A 25,809-nucleotide genomic window follows, 5' to 3' on the forward strand; every position below is an offset into this window, starting at 1 on the left:
TAAAATAAGGCTCTAGAGTTGACTGCAGTGATGCGGCTGCAGGCCAAGGAACACAAATGGCTAGACGGCTGCATGTTTAGAGGGAATCTTTAAACATAATGAAAAGCCAAAATATATTCAAGGCTTTCAAAATCCCCTAATTCTTTTTATTTTATTTTATTTTTTGAGACGGAGTTTCACTCTTGTAGCCCAGGCTGGAGTGCAACGGTGCAATCTTGGCTCACTGCAAGCTCCGCTTCCCAGGTTCAAGCGATTCTCCTGCCTCAGCCTCCCACGTAGCTGGGATTACGGGCATGCGCCACCACGCCCAGCTAATTTTTGTATTTTTAGTAGAGACGGGGTTTCTCCATGTTGATCAGGCTGGTCTCGAACTCTCAACCTCAGGTGATCCACCCTCCTTGGCCTCCCAAAGTACTGAGATTACAGGCATGAGCCACCGCACCCAGCCAAAATCCCCTAATTCTATTGCAAGAAACCAATGGACTCAGGGAGCCATACACACACACACACACACACACACACACACACACACACACACACATATCTTTTTTTTCTATGTTGTATGAGAAAAAATCATTTAATTCCATCACAAAATGTTCTACATATGTTTTTAAAATTACAGTATTACTTCCCTGGAAAACTTCCTAAAAGAAGAAAAAAGCATCTATTTCCTAAGTCTGTCATGCTAGAAGGAGGAATGGCTTCTGATAGGAAAGCTGAGGTAGAACATCAGTTGTGAGCTCTCTTGGAGTTAAGCAATTTGGACAGGGAGTGCAACGTCGTATGTGTGCAACTCCTGGGTCAGGGCAGTGTCTTGTCAGCTCCAGCCTGATATCATGGCCCTAGTAGCACATAAGCAGCATGGTGAAATCACACTGACGATCCTCCCACCTCAGCCTCCCGAGTGGCTGGGACTGCAGATAGCTAGGACATGCCTGGCTTAGACCTGGCTGTTTTTTTTTTTGTTGTTTCTTTGTTGTTGTTGTGTGTTTTGGAGTTGTTGTTCTGCTTCTTTTGTTTGTTCATTTTTGAGACAAACTGGGTCACTCTGTCACCCAGGCTGGGGTGCAGTGGTAAAATCTCAGCTCACTGCAGCTTCAACCTCCCTGGTTCCAGTGATCCTCCCACCTCAGCCTTTTGGGTAGCTGGGATCACAGGCGCACAGCTAATTTTCTGTGATTTTTATAGAGACAGGATTTTGCCACGTTGCCCAGGCTGGTTTCAAATTCTTCGGCTCAAGTGATTCGCCTGCCTCAGCCTCCCAAAGTGCTGGGATTACAGGTGTGAGCCATCGTGTCAAGCCCACCTGGCTGTTTTGATTACTGACTCTGATCTTGGGCAAGTTATTTGAGTTTTCTGAGCCTGTTTCTCTACTTGTAAGATGGGAATAGTAATATCTATTACTTATTATTTAAGGTAGCTGTAATGGTTTGAATTGTATCCCCCAAAAAGTAAGCTGAAGTCCTGACCCCGCAGTGCCACTGAATTTGACCTTATTTGGAAGTAGGGCTGTTGCAGATGTAATTAGTTTAAGATGAGGTCACATTGAAGTAGGATGGGTCCTTAGTCCAATATATCTGGTGTCCTTATAAGAAGAGGGAAGACAGCCATGTGCAGACACAGACACACAGCGAGAATGCCAGGTGATGACAGGCGGAGACTGGAGGGATGCAGCTGCAGCCCAGCAACGCAGAGGATTGCCAACAACCAACCACCAGAAGCCAGGAAGAGCCAAGGAAGGTTTCCCTTTGATGTGTCTCACAGGGAGCATGGCCCTAACTTGATTTTGGACTTCTAGCCTACAGACCTGTGAAACAATACATTTCTGTTGTTTTAAGCTCTGTTTGCCTAATTTCTTATGGCAGTCCTAGCAAATTAATATGGTGCTAGAGGCCTAATGTATGTATTTTGTGTGTGTGCTGGGTGGAGGGAGTAAGTGTACTTTAACTGCAGAGGAAACAGAACAAATCAAGTAGACAGGAAGAAAACAAGGCAACCTATCTTACGCATCTAAACCAAGAAGTGTCATCATTTCCTGTGGATCTGACCCTCCCACTCACTCTGCTCCAGCACTGGCTCCTGGCTGTGGCTGGAACACCCAAGCTGCATTCCCTCCTTAGGGCCTTTGCACCCACTGCTTCCTCTACCTGGAACAGGCCCAGGGCCAACTCCTGACTTCCTGCCTTTCCTCAATGAGGCCCCTTCTGCAATTTGCACTCCCACCCCACTAAGCAACCTCTCTTGCTCTACTTTACTTTTTCTTTTCTCCGTGTTCTCAGTGGATTCTAATATCCTAGTAATGTGTTTATTATATGCATTATTTATCATCTCCATCCATGCTAGAACATTAAGCTCCATGCACTGATGTGAACAAACATCAAAAATATAGTTCACTGTAGGTGCTTAAGAAAAAATTTTCTAAAAATCCATCATTCATTTTCAAATGACCACTTTAATTATTACAGAAGCCGTATGTGTTCATTGTAAAAAAAATAGACAAAAATTAAAAGCTTCAAACTCCCACCACCTAATAAAACCTCTCAAATTACAAGAAATCAGACTGACTTTTATCTTCTTTAAGTGACTCCCTAAGGGGTGCTGTCAATCTAGGAGAAATCTCATGGTAGAGGTAACATTCATCTTACAAAGCCTGGTATGTGAATTTAATGAAATAAAGTAACCAAATACGCAATACAATGCTTATCAAAGCAACTAAGACAACTAATGAGTAGTTTTTATTAATAGGTAGTTATCGTAATAGGTCACTGTTGATAGGTAGTTGTTATTTTATTTCCTTTGATCTCATATTTAACTTCCATCCCTTCCCACAACTTACAAAAAGCAAGTGGCAGATATCTGCAGCCAAAAGAATGATATGATGCTATTTATTTATTTATTTATTCTGAGATGGAGTCTTGCACTGTCACCCAGGCTGGAGTGTAGTGGCGAGATCTCGGCTCACTGCAACCTCTCCCTCTTGGGTTCAAGCGATTCTCCTACCTCAGCCTCCCGAGTAGCTGGGATTATACGCGCCCGCCACCACACCCAGCTGTTTTTGTATTTTTAGTAGAGATGGGGTTTCACCGTGTTGGCCAGGCTGGTCTTGAACTCCTGACCTCGTGATTCACCCACCTTGGCCTCCCAAAGTGCTGGGATTACAGACGTGAGCCAACGTGCCCGGCTGACGTGATGTTATTTTTACAGGGGAGGCAGATGAGGAATGCCTCCCACTCCCAGCACTCAGAAGACAAAGTTCCCCAAACTCACAGGACCAAGCTCTATGGCTCAAAAGCACCATAAGACTCAAGGCCACTATTTCCATTGAATTTTCTAATAGCAAGAAAACAGTGAACAATGATAACCTTTTTTTTTTTTTTTTTTTGAGACAGAGTCTCGCTCTGTTGCCCAGGCTGGAGTGCAGTGGCGCAATCTTGGCTCACTGCAACTTCTGCCTCCTAAGTTCAAGCGATTCTCCTGCCTCAGCCTCCTGAGTAGCTGGGACTACAGGTACCCACCACTACACCTGATTGACTTTTGTATTTTTAGTAGAGATGGGTTTCAGCATGTCAGCCAGGCTGGTCTCGAACTCCTGACCTCAAGTGATCCGCCCACCTCCGCCTCCTAAAGTGCTGGGATTACAGGTGTGAGCCACCGCACCTGGGTGATAACCACATTTTTGTATTACATGTCCTCTCCTATTTACAAAACCTTTTCCCATGAAACTTTCTTTTATAGATGAAATAACTGGGGTTCAGAGAATTTAAGTCACTTGTCCAAGTTGACTCAGCTGGTAAGTAGAAGAGTTGGGAATGCAATCTAGGATTAGAAGATCACTGATGAAGGATCACTTGTCCTGATATTCAGTGAAATACATACTATTCCTAGAATCCCACTTACAACAAATGAAACATTCCTTAGCATTTTTTCCATAAGCTACTTCCCTCTCCATACTCTACGTAAAAGACTTACCTATCTTAATAGCCACAGGTCCTTTTCTTGTTGGATAATTCTCCACCAAAATTTTCTCCTTGCAAAAGGGAAACTTCACCTTCAGCCGTAAATGTCAGGAAATGGGTTACATTGCCGAGAAAGCCTGGGAATCACTGCTCTTGAAAGCTGTTGAGAAAAAAACAAAACATCAAGAACTTTATGTCTTCAATCCTCTCTTGGGGAGCCTTTAAAATGAATCTCTTTTCCAATACTTGGCAGAAGTTAGAACAAAAGAGGTTTCTTCCCCCTCCACGAGGCTTCCAATTAGGTTTACTAATATTCGATTTGCACTGTTTAGCCAAAATTTACTATAGAGCTTTAAAAGCATTTATTATTAACTTTCCCCCTTTTGAGAGGACTAAAAGAATCACATCCCTGAATACTGAGACTTCCATATGCTTACACATAGGATTCCACATATATTCTTCATGTAGTTTAACTAAAATTCAAGAAGCTAGAAGACACAAATCCAATTTAGCAGACGTGAAGGCAGTAATCCTTAGGTTATTTCCTAGTGAAGGCACCTTTTTACTCTAATACAAATCACAGAGTTAACTAGGTTACTGAGCTTCCTGTGGGTAGAGAGTGCACAATCCCTTCTAACGCTGCCCGAATGAAAACCAGGATGTAATGAATGTAGATTTTAGCTGGAATGGAGGTAGAAAATGTCCAAGAAACAACCTCAGATTAACACAGGCCCTTTGCAAAGCTCTGTGAAACAAGACAACATTCTGGGGCAACAATACAGGACGAAGTCACTGCAAATCTCAGGATGGACAAGGGTGTCAAGCCCTGATGGGGGTTGGCTTGTATGGGCTTAGAGAAGAATTCTCAGTTCTGGCTATGAGGGACTAGCTTCTAGCAGGCCAATTTCTCATTGAATACAACTACAACAGTTGGACAAAAGTTATTTTTAAAATCTGTTTAAAGGCTTTGGAGGACTACCAAGACAGCCAGGACACGAGAGGCCACGATCTTAAGGGAGAAGGGAAATAAAATTGAGGCAAGTCAGACATTTTGTACCACTTTTCCTTTTGAGACACCTACTGGTTTTTTAGGAGGCATGGGGCAAAACTACTGTGAAACCTAGCAGAAAGTGGCTATTTAGAGGAACATAAAGTGAATGGACCTTTTGTCCAACTTACAGGCTGAGGAGATCCCAGAGAGAAGGGAAATGCAAAGAAATGAGCTCAACATTCTGCCTCGGTTTAACTTTGTAAGAAACTGTGAAACATTTTTCAGAAGTGGTTGTATCATTTTGCACTCCCATCAGTAATACATGAGAGTTCTAGTTTACACAGTCTCATCAACATTTGGCATTGGCACCTTAGAGAACTAGAAATGCAAGAACAAACCAAACCCAAAATTAGTAGATGGAGAGAAATAATAAAGATCGGAGCATAAACAAATAACATTGAAACAATAAACCACCAAAGATTAATGAAATAAAAAGTTGGCTTTTTTTAAAGGATAAAAAAATTTGACAAACCTTTACCTAAGCTAAGAAACAAAGAGAGAAGACTCAAATAAAATCAGAGACAGAAAAGAAGGCATTACAACTGGTACCATGGAAATAAAAAGGCTCATTAGAGACTATTATGAACAATTGTACAACAATAAATTGGAAAACCTAGATGAAATGGTTACCCTCCTACATCCATGCAACCTACCAAGACTGAACAAATAGAGAATCTGAACAGACAAATAAAAAGTAACAAGATTGAAGTAGCAATAAAAAGTCTCTCATTAGGGAAAGCCCAGAACCTGATGGCTTCACTGCTGAATTCTACCAAGCATTTAAAGAAAAACTAATACCAATTCTACTCAAACTGTTCCAACAAATTGGAAAGAAGGGAATACTTCCACACTTATTTTACAAGGGCATCATTACCCTCATACCAAAACCAAAGACATAAAAAAGATGCAAAAATCCTCAACAAAATACCATCAAACCACAGTCAACATCACATTGAAATCATTTACCATGATCAGGTGGGATTCACCCCAGGAATGCAAAAATGGTTCAACACACACAAATCAACACACCACATTAACAGAATAAAAGACAAAAACCATATGATGATTTTAATAGATGCCTCCTAAAAAGCATTCAATGAAATTCAACATTGCTTTATGATAAAAATCCTCAAGAAACTGGGTATAAAAGGAACATACCTCAAGACAATAAAGGCCGTGTATGACAAACCCAAACCAAAAGATAGCATCACAATGAACAGGGGAAATTGAAAGCCTTTCCTCTAAGCTCTAGAACAAGACAGGGATGCCCAGTTTCACCACTTTTACTCAACATAGTACTGGATGTCCTAGATAGAGCAATTAGACAAGAAAAGGAAATAAAGGGCATCCAAATTGCAAAGAAAGAAGTCAAATTGTACTTGTTTGCAGATGACATTATCTTACATTTAGAAAAACCTAAAGGCTCTAAAAAAAACTGTTAGAACTCATAAATTCAGTGAGGTTGCAGAATACAAAATTAACATACAAAAATCAGTAGTATTTCTATATGCCAACAGTTAACAATCTGGAAAAGAAATCTAGAAAGTAATCTCATTTACAAAACCTACAAAAAGAATACCTAGGAATAAATTTAACCAAAGAATTAAAAGCTCTCTACAATGAAAACTGTAAAACACTGATGAAAGAAATTGCACCAGGCTCAGTGGCTCATGCCTGTAATACCATCACTTTGGGAGGCCGAGGTGGGTGGATCACAAGGTCAGGAGATCGAGACCATCCTGGCTAACACAGTGAAACCCCATCTCTACTAAAAATACAAAAACAAAAAAATTAGCTGGGCGTGGTAGTGGGTGCCTGTAGTCCCAGCTACTCGGGAGGCTGAGGCAGGAGAATGGAGTGAACCTGGGAGGTGGAGCTTGCAGTCAGCAGAGATTCCGCCACTGCACTCCAGTCTGGGTGACAGAGTGAGTCTCCATCTCAAAAAAAAAAAAAAAAAAAAAAAAAAAGAAATTGGAAGGATATTCCATGCTCACAGTTTGAAAGAATTAATATTGTTAAATGCCCATACTACTTAACGTGATCTATAGATTCAATGAAATCCCTATCAAAATGCCAATGACATTCTTCAGAGAAATAGAAAATGCAATGCTAAAATTTGCATGGAACCACAAAAGACCCTGAATGGCTAAAGAAAACTAAGCAAAAGGAACAAAGCTGGAGTCATCACACTACCTTATTTCAAAATATACTACAAAGCTATAATATGTAAAACAGCATGGTACTGGTTTAAAAATAGACACATAGACCAATGGAACAGAATAGACAACCCAGAAATGAATTCACACTTTTATAACCAAATAATTTTCCACAAAGGCACCAAGAACACACATTGGGGAGAAAACAATCTCTTCAATAAATTATGCTGGGAAAACTGGATATCCATATACAGACTAAAACCAGACCTCTATATCTCACCATATACAAACATTAAATAAAAATGAATTAAAGATTAAATGTAAGACCTGAATCTATGAAACTACTACAAGAAAACATTGGGGAAATGCTTTAGGACATTGGCCTGGACAAAGTTATTGAGTAAGACCTCAAAGGCACAGGCAACCAAAGCAAAAATTAACAATTGGGATTACATCGAGCTAAAAAGCTTCTGCATAGCGAGGAAAACAACAAACAAAGAGACAACCAACAGAATGTGAGAAAACATTTGCAAACTATCCATCTGACGAGGGATTAATAACCAGAATATATAAAGAACTCTAACAACTTAACAGCTAAAAACAAATAATTTGATTTAAAAATGGCAAAAGAGGATACCCTGTGTGTGTACCCTGATGTGATTATTATGTATTGCATGCCTGAAGCAAAATATCTCATGTAATTCATAACTACATGCCCACAAAAATTTAAAAAATTTAAAAAAAATTAAAAAACAGAACTTCTGCTAAAAAAACAACTAAAATGGCAAAAGACATCCAAGTGGCAAGTAGGTATATGAAAAAATGCTCAATATAATTAATCATTAGGGAAATGAAAATCAAAAACCACGATAAGATATTATCTCACACCAGTTAAAATTGCTATTAACAAAAAGATAGGAAGTAACATATGCTGGCAAGGATGCAGAGAAAGGAGAATGTTTGTACATTGTTGGTGGGAATGTAAATTAGTACAAGCACTATGGACAACAGTATGGAGGTTCCTCAAAAAACTAAGAAGAGAACTACTTTATGATCCAGCAATCTCACTGCTGCATATGTTAATATATCCAAAATAACATCAGTGTATCAAACAGATATCTGTATGTTATGGTTTGGCTCTGTGTCCCTACCCAAATCTCATGTTAAATTGTAATCCCCACCTGTCAGGGAAAGGGCGTGGTGAGAGGTGACTAGATCATGGGGATGGATTTCCCCCATGCTATTCTCATGACAGTGAGTGAATTCTCACAAGATCTGATAGTTTAAAAGTGTGGCACTTTCCCACCTCACTCTTTCTCTCCTGCCACCATGTAAGACATGGCTTGCCTCCCCTTCACCTTCTGTCATGATTGTAAATTTTTTGAGGCCTCCCAATCATGCTTCCTGTTAAGCCTGTGGAACTGTGAGTCTACCTCTTTTCTTCATAAATTACCTAGTCTCAGGTAGTTCTTTATATCAGTGTGAAAACAGACTAATACACTGTACTCCCATGTTTACTGAAGCACTATTCACACAATAGCCAAGATACAGAATTAACCTAAGTGTCCATCAACAGATGAATGCATAAAGAATATGTGTTATATATACACACAATGGAATATTATTTAGCCATAAAAAATGAAATCCTGTCATTTGCAGCAACATGGATGGAACTAGACATTAGGTTAAGTGAAATATGCCAGAAACAGAGAGGCAAATGTCACATTCTCACTTATATGTGGGATTTAAAAAATTGATTTCATGTTCCTAGAAAGTAGAATGATAGTTACCAGAGGCAAAGAAGGGAAGCAGGGAGAGGGGGATGACAAGGAGTTGATTAATGGGTAGAAAAATACAGTTAGATAGAATAAGTGTCCAGGAGCATAATAGGGCAACTTAGTTAACAATATTTACTGTATATATCAAAATAGCTGGAGGACAGGATTTGAAATGCTCCCAACACAAAGAACTGATAAAGGTCTGCAGTGATGGATGTGCCAGTTACCCTGATTCAATCATTACACATTATATGCTTGTATCAAAATATCCCATGTACCCCATAAATATGTGCAACTATTATGTATCCATTAAAAATTTAAAAATCAAAAAAAGAAGCATGCTTTTAAAAAAAATGGTGTTGCCAGACTTCAGTTTGAACCATTCTAGTGTGACTCCTACAACTCAGTAACAAACAACCCAATTTATTTAATGGACAAAGGATTTGCATAAATATTTCTCCAAAGAAGATACATCAATTCCAAATTAGTGCATGACAAGTTGCTCAACGTCACTAATCATTAGGGAAATACAAATCAAAAGTACGATGAGATGCCACCTCACACCCACTAGGATAGCCATTATCAAAGATACAGAAAATAACAAGTGTTGGTGAGGATGCAGAAAAATTGAAGCCCTTTTTGTACTCTGTTGGTAGGAATGTAAAACGTACAGTGGACACAAAAAACAGTATGGTGTCTCTAAAAACATTTAAAATAAAATGACCACGTTATCTAGCAATTCCACTTCTGGGCATACATGCAAAAGAAGTGAAAGCAAATAAATTTTTACCAATTATTACAAATAAATTTTAACACGTGGGCAAATTGACAAATATAGAATCCATAAATAATAAGCTTTGACTGTATGTCTATGTATGGTTTCAAGTCTGAAATCTGGTTTTCCTTTCTTCAGTTTCTTCTCATTTAGACAAAATAGGCTTGATGAAACTCTAAACATATTTAACATAGCTAGGTGTCATCTAAAATGAAGTAGCTTCATGGAAACCCATTTGCTGATGAGAAAGCAATTTACAACTTGTTCTGTTGAACACTCATATTTGGAGTTCAACACCCATCTCTATTCATTTCCTTTCTCATATCCTCAGGGATAACTTTACAGAACACCTGAAATGTTAACAATTTGTCATTCAAGAATGAATGTATCTGGGCACTTTTTCAAATACAGGAACAAAATCAGCAAGAATGAGGCAATGTATGTTTTGAAGGAGAAGGAAGAGCAATGTGATCCTCAGTGAACTCAGAGCATGTATACTCAAAGGTAAACTTCTTTGACTTTTTCCATTTGCTATGGTTGTGTACAGGATGTTTCACAGCTCCTGCGATCTGTGGGGTCACCCTAAAAAACAAGTGCTAAGAGAAAGTTGCCTGCATTTCAAATTTTCAGTCTAACAGTCAGAAAGGCTGGGTGTTGGCCGGGCGTGGTGGCTCACGCCTGTAATCCCAACACTTTGGGAGGCCGAGGCGGGCGGATCACCTGAGGTCGAGAGTTCGAGACCAGCCTGACCAACATGGAGAAACCTCGTGTCTACTAAAAATACAAAATTAGGCCGGGCACAGTGGCTCATGCCCGTAATCCCAGCACTTTGGGAGGCTGAGGCGGGCAGATCATGAGGTCAGGAGAGCGAGACCATCCTGGCCAATATGGTGAAACCCCGTCTCTACTAAAAATACAAAAATTAGCTGGGCATGGTGGCACGCACCTGTAGTCCCAGCTGCTCAGGAGGCTGAGGCAAGAGAATCGCCTGAACCCAGGAGGCGGAGGTTGCAGTGAGCCGAGATCACGCCACTGCACTCCAGCCTGTTGACAGAGCAAGACGCTGTCTCAAAAAAAAAAATTAGCTGGGCGTGGTGGCACATGCCTGTTATCCCAGCTACTCAGGAGGCTGAGGCAGGAGAGTTGCTTGAATCCGGGAGGCAGGGGTTGCGGTGAGCCGAGATCACACCATTGCACAGCAGCCTGGGCAACAAGAGCGAAACTCTTGTCTCAAAAAAAGAAAGGCTGGGTGTTAGAACCACATCTCCAAGATTCGTTTACTTCTGCAAGTCATGATGCCTGTGACCTGGCACTTGAGAACAGATTGTAACAGAGAAAATACAGCTGAATTACTCAGAAGATTTCTGCCCAGCAGCGGTAACTGTGCTGCTTGCTGTTTCCCGCCAGGCAGAATTAGGTTCCCATCAAGATGGCTTCAGTTTTTCAGGCAAATACAATGTGGTCACTTTGAGCAGTGTCTTCTCAGCCCATTCTCAATAGCAATTGGCAAAAGGAGCGGGTTTAGTGGACAGTGGGACCTAAATAGTGCTACTATCTTCCTTTTATTCCTCTGCGACTCCCCACCTAACAGAACGGTACTGCAGGAATGATCTGAATTTTGGGACAAGAGACCCATTTCCAGCCTTGGCTAGATTTAAAGTTATACTGTAAAGTTGAAAAAAAAAAAACCCTCAAAAGATACCTCCACACACCAGCAGGAGTACAGAAATTCTGTTCCTCCATCTCCTGCCTTCCCCAGCCTCTTCCCCAACAGAACTTCTGGGAATATGCAGGTTCAACAGACCTCCTTAAAGCTGTGTGTTTGGAGCTGTAAAGGTGGAAAATCTGAAACCATGAGCACATGGAAACATCTTCACAGGTGCCTTACCCACAGGACGGAGGCAGGCATATGGTTGAAATTCCCCACCACCACCCCTAGATCTTATAATTTTCTACTATTTGTCTGCACAGGGAACATTTCTTAGCTAAGCTACAATGTTGGTAGTCTGTAAGCTTACCACTATTCATTATTACTTATCTTCCTTCTTTTGTTGTGAAACTTCAGTGCAAATTGTCCATACTTGTTATCTCCACCATCTCAGCATTGTTCACTCCTTTATCCCCCACCTCACTCTTGATCTGATCATTCTACTCAAATTGCACTTTTCAAAGTCACCAATAACCTGTGAATCCCAAAATAAAAACCGTTGCTCAATTTCCATTTGTCTTGACACCCACCGGTCTCTGATCTACAGCCCCCCTAATCTATGATGCTGCTAACTGGACAACACTACTTGAAACTGTTGCTTTAGTTTCTTTGATACTGTGTCTTCCTGGTTGTTTTAACACTCTACATACTCTTTTGCTCCTGCACTGATAAATATTCACAGTCAGTATCTGTTCCTCATCAGCTATAATGACCAGTCTTTCTTTTTTTTTTTTTTATTATACTTTAAGTTCTAGGGTACATGTGTACAACGTGCAGGTTTGTTACATATGTATACATGTGCAGTGTTAGTGTGCTGCACCCATTAACTCGTCGTATAATGATCATGGTCTTTCTAAGACTATCTCTGTCATTCTGCTCTTTCATTCTCTGTCATTTTCCATGCCCAATTAGTTTTTTTAAAATCTTATTTGTTTCTTTCTTTGAATGTCCCTTTAATCTGTTATCTCTGTCACCACCATGATGCAGAATCCCACCTACTCATGCCTGACTTGCTGCAACATCCTATTATTTAGTTTGTCTGCCTCTGTTGAACCCTAAACATTACTGCCAGATTAATTTAGCAAATTCTCCTTGCGTTAAATTACTCCCTATTTACAAAATACATGATGACTCCCCATTATTCACATAGTATTTTTTTAAGAGATAGGGTCTCATTCTGCTGCTAGGTCTGGAGTACAGTGGCACAATCACAGATCATTCCTGCTCTGTGATTGTGCCACTTGAACCCTCGAGCTCCTGGGTTCAAGCGATCCTCCAGCCTCAGCCTCAAGCTGGGACTACTACAGGCACACACCACCATGCCTGGCTAATTTTTAATTTTTTGTAGAGATAGGGTCTCACTATGTTGTCAAGGCTAGTCTCAAACTCCTGGCCTCAAGCAACCCTCCCTTCTCTCCCTCCCCAAAGTGCTGAGAGTACAGGTGCAAACCACTGCACCCAGACTATTCACAGAACAAACGTCTGAGTCTGCCATTCAAGTTCCCCCACAATCCAGCCCCTCTTTACCTAGCCAAGATTTTCTATACCCAATACCAAAAGTATATAAAATGACTATACCAAAAGTATCCAAAATGATACCCAGATCTCTAAGCCTCCCTATTTTCAATGAGCAGCACAGAGAACTCTTGGTTTTTCCCTGGACCTTCCACTTAACATTGCCACTACCACTGTGATTCATGGTTCCCACTCCCAACAGAGCAACTGAACGTGTATCATCCCTTCAAAGAACCTGCGCTCTTCAGAATACCCACTCTTCAGAGCTACGTGGATTCTACCAGGATTACTCCAGTCAAACCAGAAGGCATGTGACAGGCAGGGAGTGGCAAGCCAAGAAACGAAGGGTCCTCTGTGTCTGTGATGTTGGCATTCGAATGTTATTCCATTACAGGGGATGGAGGAGGAAGAGGAGGAAGGAAAAAGGAGGGTTTGTTGTTGTTGTTGTTGTTGTTGTTCTGCTACTCAGTGAAAGTACAAACAGAACCTAAGTATGATAAACTGAACTCATTCAATTCTTTTCAGTGAAGTAGCTCACCAGATAAATACCCCTGCTGGTTGCTTGAATTACAGATGAGTAAACCGATCTGCTTCTTTATTTTCAACTTCTCAAAGGCAACTGTTCACAAGCACATCTTAGGAAACAAACTCACCTCCCTGATACTTGGCTGCAGAATAAATGGCTAAAGATTAACAATACTCTTAACGGGCCAGTCGTGGTGCCTGTAATCCCAGCACTTTGGGACGCCAAGGCAGGTGAATGGCTTGAGCTCAGGAGTTTGAGACCAGCCTGAGCAACATGGCAAAACCCCGTCTCTACAAAAAAATACAAAAATTAGCTGGGTGTGGTGGTATGCACCTGTAGTCCCAGCTACTTGGGAGGCTGCGGTGGGAAGATTGCTTGAGCCTAGTAGGTGGAGGTGCCATCAGCCAAGAGAGCACCACTGCACTCCAGCCTGGGTGACAGAGCCAGACCCTGTCTCAAAACAAAACCAATACTCTTAAAGGAAACTCTAAGTTCAGGCATGAAAAGATAGGCCTGGCATGGGTTCATGAACCTGTTCTCTGGGCATGGGAGGTAAACGGACCACCAAGGAGCCTTCCCTTTTGAGAGTACTATCCCCCAAGCTAATGCTAGAAACTCAAGGCTCCTGATTAGATGATAAAAATTATTTATACTTTAGATATGATGCTTGTTCCCAAAACTGTAACCATATGGCCTTCCATATGGAACTCTCTTGATTCCATTCTCATATTTTCATTTCCTCTAAATCAGCTCATCCCTAGTCTCCTTTGTTGGGATTTCAGAATATAGCAGAGATTCTTCCTGATTTAGCTACGAAGAAACAACTTACTCCCTATTTGTTTGTTCTCTGGCAGTGGGAACAGATTTCCACTGATCTCTCCACACCTCAGCCCCTAATGAATCTTACCCACTTCAGGAATGCCTTTGTAGTGAGCCCCATCAACACAGGTAGTCTGTAACCTTAAATAATTTGACTTGTTTAATATATTGGTTTGTGAAGTTTGTTGCTGAACTACTGATGACTTTTTTCTATGGAACCTACGTGATAAATGGTCATTAGGTTCTCAGGCTAGCTCTCATGCCCATTCATCTACTCATCCATAGTATCACAGCAGTAGTATGATGGGGGAAAATCTTTCTGCATTCCTGAATCCCCTTGACCTAAAGGTAGGAAGGGAATGAATGGTTCCAATTTCTTTGTGTCTTTGTGTCTTTCTAGGGATCCTTTGCATATACAACTATAGTTTTATATATATAAATGTATATTACACATGTAGTTATATAGTTATATATAATTATATATATAGTTGAATATGCAAATAATATTTTATATATATCCATCAATTGATAAAAAGATAAATAAAATGACATATGTATGTGAATACTGTTAAGCCTTTATTTTTATTTTTTTTAATGAGACTCATTTTATGAGACCAGCATAATCCTAATACCAAAAAGAAAGACATTGTAAGAAAGATAGAGAGCAATATTCCTTATGGACATAAATGCAAGCATTAAGTTAAAAATTAGTAATTTGAATTCTGCAATATGGTAAAAGGATAATATATCATGTCCAAGTGGTGCTTATCCCAGGAATGCAAGGTCGGTTCTCAATCAGTGTAATTTACAATATTAACAGACAAAAAGAAGAAAAAAAATCTTAAAGAGATGCAGAAAAAACATTTAACAAAAAACAACATCCTTTTCTAATAAAAATGATTTAAAAACTGGGAATACAAGACAGTTTTCTCACCCTGATAAAGAGCATCTATGAAAAACTTACAGCTAACATCCTACTTGATAAAAGGCTGAATGATCTCCTCCCAAGATTGGCAACGTGGCAAAAGTGTCTACACTCTCTACTTCTCTTTAACATTGTAGTAGAGGTCATAGTCAGTGAAACAGACAAGAAAGAGAAATAAAAGTGATATAGATTGGAAAGGAAGAAGTAAAACCATCTTTATACACAGACAACATGATAATCTATGTAGAAGATCCTGAGGAATCTATCAAAGGTAACCAGAAGTAATATGTGAGTTTCCCAGGGTTTTAGGATACTAGGTCAATAAATAAAATTAACTGACTTATTTCATTTAGCATAATTTCCTCAAGGTTCATCCATGTTGCGTATTGCAGGATTTCCTTCTCTTTTGAGGCTGAATAATATTACTGTGTATACATATGTCACATTTTTTAAGTCCATTCATCTGTTGGTGAATATTTAGGTTGTTTCCACATATTGGCTTTGTGAATAGTCTATTCAGACTTCAAAAAGAGGGAAATCCTATCATTTGCGACAACTTGAATGAAATTAGAGGACATTATGTTAAATGAAATAAGCTAGGCACAGAAAGACAAATACCACATATTATTGCTTATATGTGGAATCTAACATGATCCAAATCATAGAAGCAGAGAGCAGAATGATGGTTACCAGAAGCTGGGGAGGGGAGCTAACAGGCAGATGCTGGTCAAAGGGTACAAAGTTTCAGTTAGACAGGAAGAATAAATGGTATTTGAGATGATGATATGTTAATTAGCTTGATTCGATCATGCCACATTGTATACATATATCATAGCACCACTTTATAGCCCATACATATATACAATTATAATTTGTCAATATCCAGTTTAATAAGTTAGATACACATCGTCCTACACATTTCTGTTTTCTCTTAAAATAACTTGGAGATCTGTTGCATATCAGTACAATGTCAATCTGTCACATGCTTTTTAATAGTTCTACAGATATAACACAGCTTTTTTGAAAAAAATGAAATAACTTATAAATCTATTGATAATTTCATAAATTGTATAATAAAGGTAAACTTAAAATTTCCTTTTCTCATTATAAAAGTAGTAAATAATCACAAAAGAAAAATCAAGAAGTGAAAAACATTACCAACAATCCCACTAAAACTTTGTCAGTGTAGTTTTTTCAAGACAGTGTTCTTAGAGACTGATGGATGGACATTCACACCAGAATCACCTCAGGTGCCTGTCAGATAAGCAGATTTCAGAGCACTGTCCCATACTTATTAAGTCAGAATTTCTGAGTATGATGCTTTATTTAGTATTGTAAGATTCACAGATGAAGTCTGAAAACTGTAGCTGAAGGCCCTTTTCTCTGCCTTAAAAAGTTTTCATTATATTTTACATGCAATGTTGCATTCTTCCTTTAAAAAAAATTTTTACAGCTAATGTTTTGTATTTTTCCATGCTACTAAATTGTCCTTGCTGCTACTATCATTTTAATTGCCTGTGTAATACTCCATTAAATGGTTTTTGTTTTTTTTTTTTTTTGGAGACAGAGTGTCTCTGTCTCACCAGGCTAGAGTGCAGTGGTGTGGCTCACTGCAACCTCTGCTTCCTAGGTTTAAGCGATTCTCCTGTCTCAGCCTCCCGAGTTGCTGGGATTATAGGCATGCACCACCACACCTGGCTAATTTTGTATTTTTAGTAGAGATGGGGTTTCACCATGTTGGACAGGCTGGTCTTGAACTCCTGACCTTAGGTCACCCACCCACCTCGGCGTCCCAAAATGCTGGGATTACAGGTTTAAGCCACCATACCCAGCCAAATGAGTATTTCTTAATTTACTTATCTATTCATCTGTTGTTGGACATTTAGGATCTTCCCATTGTATTCATTTTTTAAAATACCACTGCAACAAATATCTTTGCTGCACATAACTTTTTCCATATTTTGGACTACTTCCAAAAGATAAAATCATATAAGTGAAAAAATTGGGTTAAAAGAAATAAATATGGTTAAGGCTCAGAATGCAAACTATCTTCCAAACTGTATTAATTTATATTTCCAGCTGGGTACAGTGGCTCACACCTGTAATCTGGGAGGCTAAGAAGGGAGGATTGCTTGAGGCTGGGAGTTCAAGACCAGCCTGGGAAACGCAGAAAAAAACCCATCTCTACAAAAAAAAAATTTTTTTATTAGTTAGGTGTGGTGTTGTGTGCCTATAGTCCTATCTACTCTGGAGGTTGAGAAAGGATGACTGCTTAAGCCCAAGAGTTCCAGGCTACAGTAAGCTATAATTGTGCTACTACACTGCAGGCTGGGCAACAGATTGAGACCCTGTCTCTTACAAAACAAATTCAATTTCCACTAGCAATGAATTAGTTTTTGCTGTCTCCATTTGAACTCTTTGCTTGCTAATTTAATAAGCAAAATATTATTTTTTAATTTGTTTGATTGTAAGGTAAACATTTTTCTATATGTATGTTAAGTAGCATTTCTTTTTTGGTAAATTATTAATGTTATTTGACTTTTTCCTCATGAGGTAACTCTTTCTACATAAATAGGATAGCTTTATTTAACCTTAAAGTTATTCCCTAAGGCATGAAGTACTGAGATTCTGGGTCTCTTAAAGGTATAACCTTTTGGCTGACTGGCACACTGCTCAGAGAGCCAATGTAGCTAAAAGCACGGACTTAGCAGTAATCTGCTGCATACTAACTGTGTGTCCTTGGATAAGTTACTTAAATCTTAGTGCTTCAGCTTCCTCACCTTTAAATGGCAATGGTGATAATCATTATTAATAATCAATGGTTTCGTGGATTGAATGAGTCAGTACACATAGCACCTGGCACACAGTAAGCACTTAATAAATGAGAGCTGTTAGCCATCCTGTAGATGTGAGCTCCAGAAGAGCAGGGATTTCTGTCTGTTGCTGCTATGTCAGTGCCCAGCTGAGAACAGACTCTCAGTGGATGTTCTTTAAACCACTAGGCCGAGAAACATTACTGAAGGCAGTAATGTGTCTGCTAAAGTGCCTGCAGTCTGCACCTTTCATTTTCCCAGGCAGTTGGAGGTAAAGATGCGGGTAGGTCAGGCTGACGATGGCAGAAAGTGATAAAATTCACCTGAATTTCCTTAACACAGTGAAACAAGAGCTGTTCTGGAATCTGCAAAGAATGGCCAGAAACTGCCATCTAGGTCAGGACATTCCAACTGTCCAAGTTGTTTCTCTTTCCTCCCACTTTATTTCAGAGATCAGTCCTGCCCAGATGTTCTCACTAGGTCTGTCTTTGAAAGGAAACAAATGGAGGACTCTGAACCAAATTGCATTCAGAATTTAACCTGAAGAGCAATTTATTAGAACCTTTTAGGTTGATTCTCCATTTGTCTTTGCCTGAGAAACTCTATAACAGTTTTGATCAGGCTTACTGAGGTATAACTTACCACCCTTTTCATGTATACAGCTCACATACATGCACAATAATGTCACCACACTGCAATCAAGGTATAAAACATTTCCACCACTCCAAAAAGTTCCCTCATACTCCTTCTGTAGTCGATCCCATCCTCCGTCCCCAACCTCTGGTACCCACTGATCTGATTTCTGTCCCTATAGTTTTGCTCTCTCCCAAATGTCATATACATGAAATCATACAGTATGGCTCCCTTTTGTGCCCAGCTTCTTGCACTCCACCTAATGCTATGGAGATTCTTCCATGTTGTTGCACATATCAGTAGCTCACTCCTTTTATTTCTGAGTATATAGTTTTTTGAGCAATTAAAAAATTATCTCCTGGGCCAGGCGTGGTGGCTCACGCCTGTAATCCCAGCACTTTGCGAGGCCGAGGCAGGTGGATCACAAGGTCAGGAGATTGAGACCATCCTGGCTAACATGGTGAAACCTCATCTCTACTAAAAATACAAAAAATTAGCTGGGCTTGGTGGCGGGCGCCTGTAGTCCCAGGTACTCGGGAGGCTGAGGCAGGACAATGGCGTGAACCTGGGAGGTGGAGCTTGCAGTGAGCCGAGATTGCGCCACTGCACTCCAGCCCAGGCAACAGAGCGAGACTCCGTCTCAAAAAAAAAAAAAAAAAATTATCTCCTGTACCAGCAAAAGTATATGTCTGAAATTTCCTGTCTATTTTTATAGAAGCTCTACAAGGGTCAGAATGCCCATTAGATACAAAGGTCAGGCACTGGCTCACACCTGTAATCCCAGCACTTTGGGAGGCTGAGGTGGGCGGATCACTTGAGGCCAGGAGTCCGAGACCAGCCTGGGCAACATGGTGAAACCCTGTCTCTACTAAAAATACAAAAAATTATCTGGGCACGGTGGCATGGGCCTGTAATCTCAGCTACTCTGGAAGCTGAGGCATGAGAATCATTTGAACCCAGGAGGCAGAGGTTGCAGTGAGCTGAGATTGTGCCATGGCACCACAGTTTGGGAGACAGAGTGAGACTCTGTCTCAAAAAAAAAAAAAAAAGATACACACAAAGAACTTGCATAACTCAGAAAATCAAAATAACAGGAAGATATCGTGGATTTGTAACTTGCTGAGTGCATACCGCAGTGTTCCTGAATTATACAGATATTTTTTCTCATTGTATTAAGAAATAAAATTTTAAAAGCAATTTTGGTCCCATTAGAAAATGTCATAAAACAAAACTTTTTAAAGTGCTTCATAAAAGTAAAATGAAGCAATCAAACTAGATAAAAATTGTTACTTTTTTTTTTAACATAAGGGGACTCTATATGAACAAAGGATAGATTGGTTTATTTACTCATCTCCTTTGAGATTGTTAACGGAGAAGCATCAATTTCACATAACAAATGATATTCAGCTGAGTAAATCAAAATATTTTTACACAAACCATCTCGTCAATCTGCACATCTGTGCTGTATGAGGAAAAATATTATGTATCAATATTTTTAGCTTTTTTTTTTAAGACAGGGTCTCACTGTTGCCCAGTCTGAATATTTATAGCTTTAAAATTGAGTCATTGTCAGAGGTTAAATGTCTTACTCTAACTTTTTCTCTCCTTGGAACGTCTCGAAGGCAGAGACTCATTTTCCTCATCTACCTGGCACAGAGAAGATGCTCATGAGGCATCTCCTAAGGCTGAAAGAGGTCTCAGAATAGCATGGGGGTGAAGAGGCCATGCCCTCTGCAGAGCAGAGTTGGCAAATTACAGCCCATTGGTCACATCTTGCCCACAGTCTGTCTTTGCAAACAAGATTTTACTGACGACAGCCATGCCCATTCATTAAAGTAATGTCTACACTGCTTTTCCTCTGCAACAGCAGAATTGAGTACTTGTATCAGAGACCACTTGGCCCAAAAGCCTAAAACATTTACCATCTGGCCCTTTACAGAAGAAGTTTGCCAATCCCTATCTCTAAGGCAGAGCACTCTACCCCGACCAACAAATTAAACAATATTTTGGCTGATTATTTCTAAATCGTAAACTGTTACTAGAATTTAAACTCCTTGACAGGTGGGATGTTGAATGCCTCATCTCTGCTGTCCCCCACTGTAAAAAGCACAGTACAAAACCTTGGACAAGGCAGGCTTCAATAATTATGTCCTATAATGGAAAGTGAAGCTGTACCAGGTGGGCTCCAAGTGAAGGATTTATCTGTATTAGCCTTGGCTCTTAACTACTTATTTGTTTCAAAGGATATTATGAAAAAGAAAGAATTGTGAAGGTTAAATCCAAATGATTCAATTTAAAAATTCAAACCCAGCTAGGCATGGTGGCTCATGCTTATAATCCCAGTGCTTTGACAAGCCAAGGTGGGAGGATCTTGAGACCAAGAGTTCAAGACCAGCCCAGACAACATAGCCAGACCCCTATTTCTTAAAACAAAAACAAAAAACACAAGAATTAGCAGGGGCATGGTGGTGCATATCTATATTCCTAGCTACTTGGGAGGGTGAGGTGGGAGAATCCCTTGAGCCCAGGAGTTAGAGGTTACAGTGAGCTATGATTGTACCCCTGCACTCCAGCCTGGGCAACAAAGTGAGACCCTGTTTCTAAAAAAAATAATAATAATAATTTTAAAAAATTAAAATTTGAGCCTAATAATAAAAATCTACCCATCTCTGATCCAAAATTGTGCTTTTCAACAAAGTGGTACTTGTAGGCTCACCTGCCCTGGTTAGGCTGTGGTTAACATTAGCTAAAAGAATGAGCAAGCAGAATGGTGCCAAAGCACAATTCACTTTCGGAGGCCAAGGCGGGCAGATCACTTGAGGTCAGGAGTTCGTGACCAGCCTGGCCAATGAGGTGAAACCCCATCTCTACTAAAAATACAAAAATTGGCTGGGCATGGTGGCACGCACCTGTAATCCCAGCTAATCAGGAGGCTGAGACAGGAGAATCACTGGAACCCAGGAGGCAGAGGTTGCAGTGAGCTGAGATCATGCCACTGCACTCCAGCCTGCGCAACAGAGCGAGACTCCATCTCAAAAAAAAAAAAATGCCCTTTGGCTAGGTGCAGTGGCTCATGCCTGTAATCCCAGCACTTTGGGAGGCTGAGGCAGGTGGATCATCTGAGGTCAGGAGTTCGAGACCAACCCGGCCAACATGGTGAAACTCCATCTTCACTAAAAACATAAAAATCAGCAGGGTGTGGGGTAGTGGTGGCAGGTGCCTTTAATCCCAGCTATTTGGGAGGTTGAGGCAGCAGAATCGCTTGAGCCCAGGAGGCGGAGGCTACAGTGAGCTAAAATTGTGCCACTGCACTCCAGCCTGGGTGACATAGTGAGACTCCATCTCAGGGAAAAAAAAAATTAAGAGTTTAAAAATGAAGAGATTTCATTTGCTAGTAATGTGAATAGTCTGGTGGGCCTGTGTAAAAAAAATCATTTTCAAGCTCCAAATTACATCAATCTGGGTTGCTTTTTTTTTTCCTTAACCTCAAACACCAGAATGAAACAGTTCTTTCTTTCCACAGGCCCTCCTAATTTTACACATTGCCTAAACATGTAAATTTATGCAAAAGCAAAATATTATTTTAGTCCTTTCTGATACAATCACTTTCATTAAGTGATCTTGCTATAAAAACAAACATCTCGCTGAGTTACCCCTACAAATCCATAGACTGAGAACTAGTTATTACCATTACCAAGAATAATGAACACATTTCAGTTAATTATTTTCTTTAAAGACATTAATGAGTTTTTTTAAAAACTACAAATCTTATTTAGGATGAGGAATATTTCTATAGTTTTCTTACTATATCCAGAATGCCCAGATAAAGCTTTTGTGTGGAATGCTTTATCTTCTTCTGCATCTTTCTCCTGCATTGGTGAACAGGTTCAAGATAAAAGGTACTGAGGAAACATGCACAAGGTATTCCAGCCCATTAACAAAGTGCAGGAGGTTCAAATGGCAGGAGTCCAGGGGACAAGGAGCACTGAGCAGGAAGCTGCACCAGAGGCAGAGGTGAACAGGCTCAGAGTTTATCACGTAACAGGTGTGCATATGCACGTCAAATCATTTCATTTGTTTAATACCTGGGAAAGATAGGCATGACTGTCCTCATTTTACTGATGAAGAAACTGGGACTCCCAAGGTTTAAGCAGCTTGCCCAAAGACACATAGCTGATGAGGCAAAAGCCCAAGTCAAACCTGCATTCAGTGCCCATTTATTTAGTGCCTTAAGGATCCATCATGCAGCATCTGTCTTCTGCAGACAGGAGGCAAGGGTCTGTTCATATTAATATAAACTTTATAAATAGGTTGATTTAAAAAGCAAGTAGTGGCCAGGCATGGTGGCTCACACCTGTAATCCCAGCATTTTGGGAGGCTGAGGCGGGCAAAATGTTTGAATTCAGGAGTTTGAGACCAGCCTGGGCAACATGGCAAGACCCTGTCTCTACAAAAATATACAAAAATTAGCCAGATGTAGTGGCACATACCTGTAATTCAAGCTATTCAGGAGACTGAGGCAGGAGAATTGCTTGAACCCAGGAAGTGGAGGTTGCGGTAAGTGGAGATCGTGCCACTGCACTCCAGCCTGGGCGACAGAGTGAGACTTCATCAAAAAAAACCCAAAAAAATCAAAATATGGGAGTTACTTAGCTAGGATTTTTCTGGTATAATTGCTTACATTAGACAAATATGCATTAAGTTTTAGGAAAAAAATTCCAATTAAAGTCATTTTGGGCCGGCCACAGTGGCTCACGGCTGTAATCCCAGCACTTTGGGAGGCCGAGGCGGGCGAATCACCTGAGGTTGGGAGTTCAAGACCAGACTGACCAACATGGAGAAACCCCGTCTCTACTAAAAATACAAAATTAGCCAGGCATGGTGGCGCATGCCTGTAATCCCAGCTACTCAGGAGGCTGAGGCAGGAGAATCGTTTGAACCCGGGAGGCGGAGGTTGCAGTGAGCCTAGATCGTGCCATTGCACTCCAGCCTGGGCAACAAGAGTGAAACTCCATCTCAAAAAATAATAATAATAATAAAGTTATTTTTAATATTTTAATATTTTTAAACTCAAGGAGATGAGACTGTAGGTACTATGTAGGACCATGCCCAGCAGATTATAGGGGGTCAGAAGAGACTATCGTTTTTTGTTTTGTTTTGAGAAGGAGTCTCGCTCTGTCGCCCAAGCTGGAGTACAGTGGCACAATCTTGGCTCACTGCAAGCTCCATCTCCCGGGTTCATGCCATTCTCCCACCTCAGCCTCCCGAGTAGCTGGGACTACAGGCGCCCGCCACCACACCTGTCTAATTTTGTTTTGTATTTTTAGTAGAATGGGGTTTCACCGTGTTAGCCAGGATGGTCTCGATCTCCTGACCTCGTGATCTACCCGCCTCGGCCTCCCAAAGTGCTGGGATTACAGGCGTGAGCCACCGCGCCCAGCCAAGACTATTGGTTTAACACTGATGACCTCAGCATTTGGACAGTGCAATTATGCACAGAAAGGTTGTATATAGCTGTACTACAGAGACTCGCTCCATAAATGTATAAATTTTTATTTATCAATCGATAAAAGAGACCTGTTCCCAAGAAACAGTAAAAATGTACTAGAGATATAGCAGTCAGTGCTAGAATGTTTTCCCCTGTGAATACTTTTCCTTTAAGTAACTTTTCCTTCCTTTTTATAACTTTATAACAGGACTTGAGTAGTGATTCCTCCCCAGAGGGGTGAGACATCGTCACAACACTATAAAGTAATAACTGCCATCACATAACATACAACATGCAACCACTCTGGCATGGGACAGCTGGGAAATGCTCCACAGGGAAAATGATTTGAAGTTGGAGATGAAGAAAGAGTCCAATTCTTGCCACATGGGAAACTGAAAAAGGAGAAGAGAATATTTAAAGGCTCAGGGGAGAAAGCGTGCAGGCTTGTATTTCTCTGGAGTTCACAGGACAATGCTGAAAATGTTGTGCTCTAAGATCTGTGCTGGAATAGTTCTCTACCTTTCATCAATATGCAAATTCAGAATTCAGCCAGGATCCCTAAAGAGCTGACTGATGGCTGCGTCAGCTCTGTGACATCACCCTGACAGATGTGGTCGTTTGCTGTCACCTTGTGACACACATTCTCCTCTCTGTGTTGACATATCATTGCCCACACGACAGCCAGCCATAAAGGTAAGGCATTATTTTGCCCTAAAACAAATATCAGGCTGGCGGTCTTATGCTGAGATTTATCACCATCTACCAAATACTCATAAAATGACCGCCAATTGAGGTGCAATAATTACAACTCCTCAGAAATATGCTATTTTGAGATTAAGGGCAGAGCACAAACAAGGTCTACCTTGACGGAAGAAGGCAAGAACTTGCTGGATGATCTTTGTTCTTTCCTTTAGAGGAGTTATAAAAAAAAAAAAAAAAAAAACACACACATAAATTTATTTACAGCATTTTCTGTAAGGTCCAAGAGATTTTCAGGCAAAAGCACTATTTCAGCAAACCAAACATAAACCAGACTTTCATTTTCAGAAAGCTACCCCTGCATGATCCGAACATTGTAAAGAACATATATACATCAGAACCACGGGCACAACACAGAGATACAGAACATTTGGTATTTCTACTTGATCTGTGGAAAAGGGATTCTTCCCACTGGTGTCAGCAACCAAATCTGGAGGCCTCAGTATGAGTAGTTGTTTTAGGATTGCAAGAATGCATCCATGCATATGTATTTATTTATAATTTGCCTCATTCTTCATGGATTTGACATAGCTTTCAGCAGGTACATATGTAACCAAATAACAGTAAAACATTGGTAGAAATTAAAAAATCCAGGCAGGGAAAATATTTTAAATGAGAGTAGAAATTCAAGACTACTAAAATGAAAGACACATAGATGCAAGCCATCACTGAACTTCAAGTTTGACTCTGGGGCCCCAGGCACTCAAAATGAAAAGAGAGGCCCAGTTAGTCCCATCCTTCTCATCAGCAAAAAGGAAGAGGCATACAGTGCCTCAGGAAGGCAAAGTTATCCTGGCCCTGAATTTTAAAAGGAAGTTCTCAAACAGAGCATTCTTCGAACAACACTGAAATGGGACTCCCCTGAAAACTTCTGTAATAAATGCAGTAACGACTCCATATGGTTTTC

The 25,809-nt window shown here is 40.3% G+C and overlaps 1 protein-coding gene across 2 annotated transcripts in view; it reads right to left on the minus strand.

Annotated features, from left to right (window-relative positions):
* CRACD (capping protein inhibiting regulator of actin dynamics) overlaps positions 1–25,809 on the minus strand; it is a 279,184-nt gene that overhangs the window by 144,682 nt on the left and 108,693 nt on the right. The window contains exon 2 of one of the 2 annotated variants that reach the window (XM_054553975.2): positions 3,970–4,116. The gene's annotated coding sequence lies outside the window, so the exon portion shown is untranslated. Of the gene's footprint in view, positions 1–3,969; positions 4,117–25,809 lie in introns of those variants that run through there. The other variant, XM_054553979.1, reaches the window with a different exon arrangement.

This window comes from Pongo abelii, chromosome 3 (assembly GCF_028885655.2).
Source record: "Pongo abelii isolate AG06213 chromosome 3, NHGRI_mPonAbe1-v2.0_pri, whole genome shotgun sequence".
NCBI classification, from domain to species: domain Eukaryota; kingdom Metazoa; phylum Chordata; class Mammalia; order Primates; family Hominidae; genus Pongo; species Pongo abelii.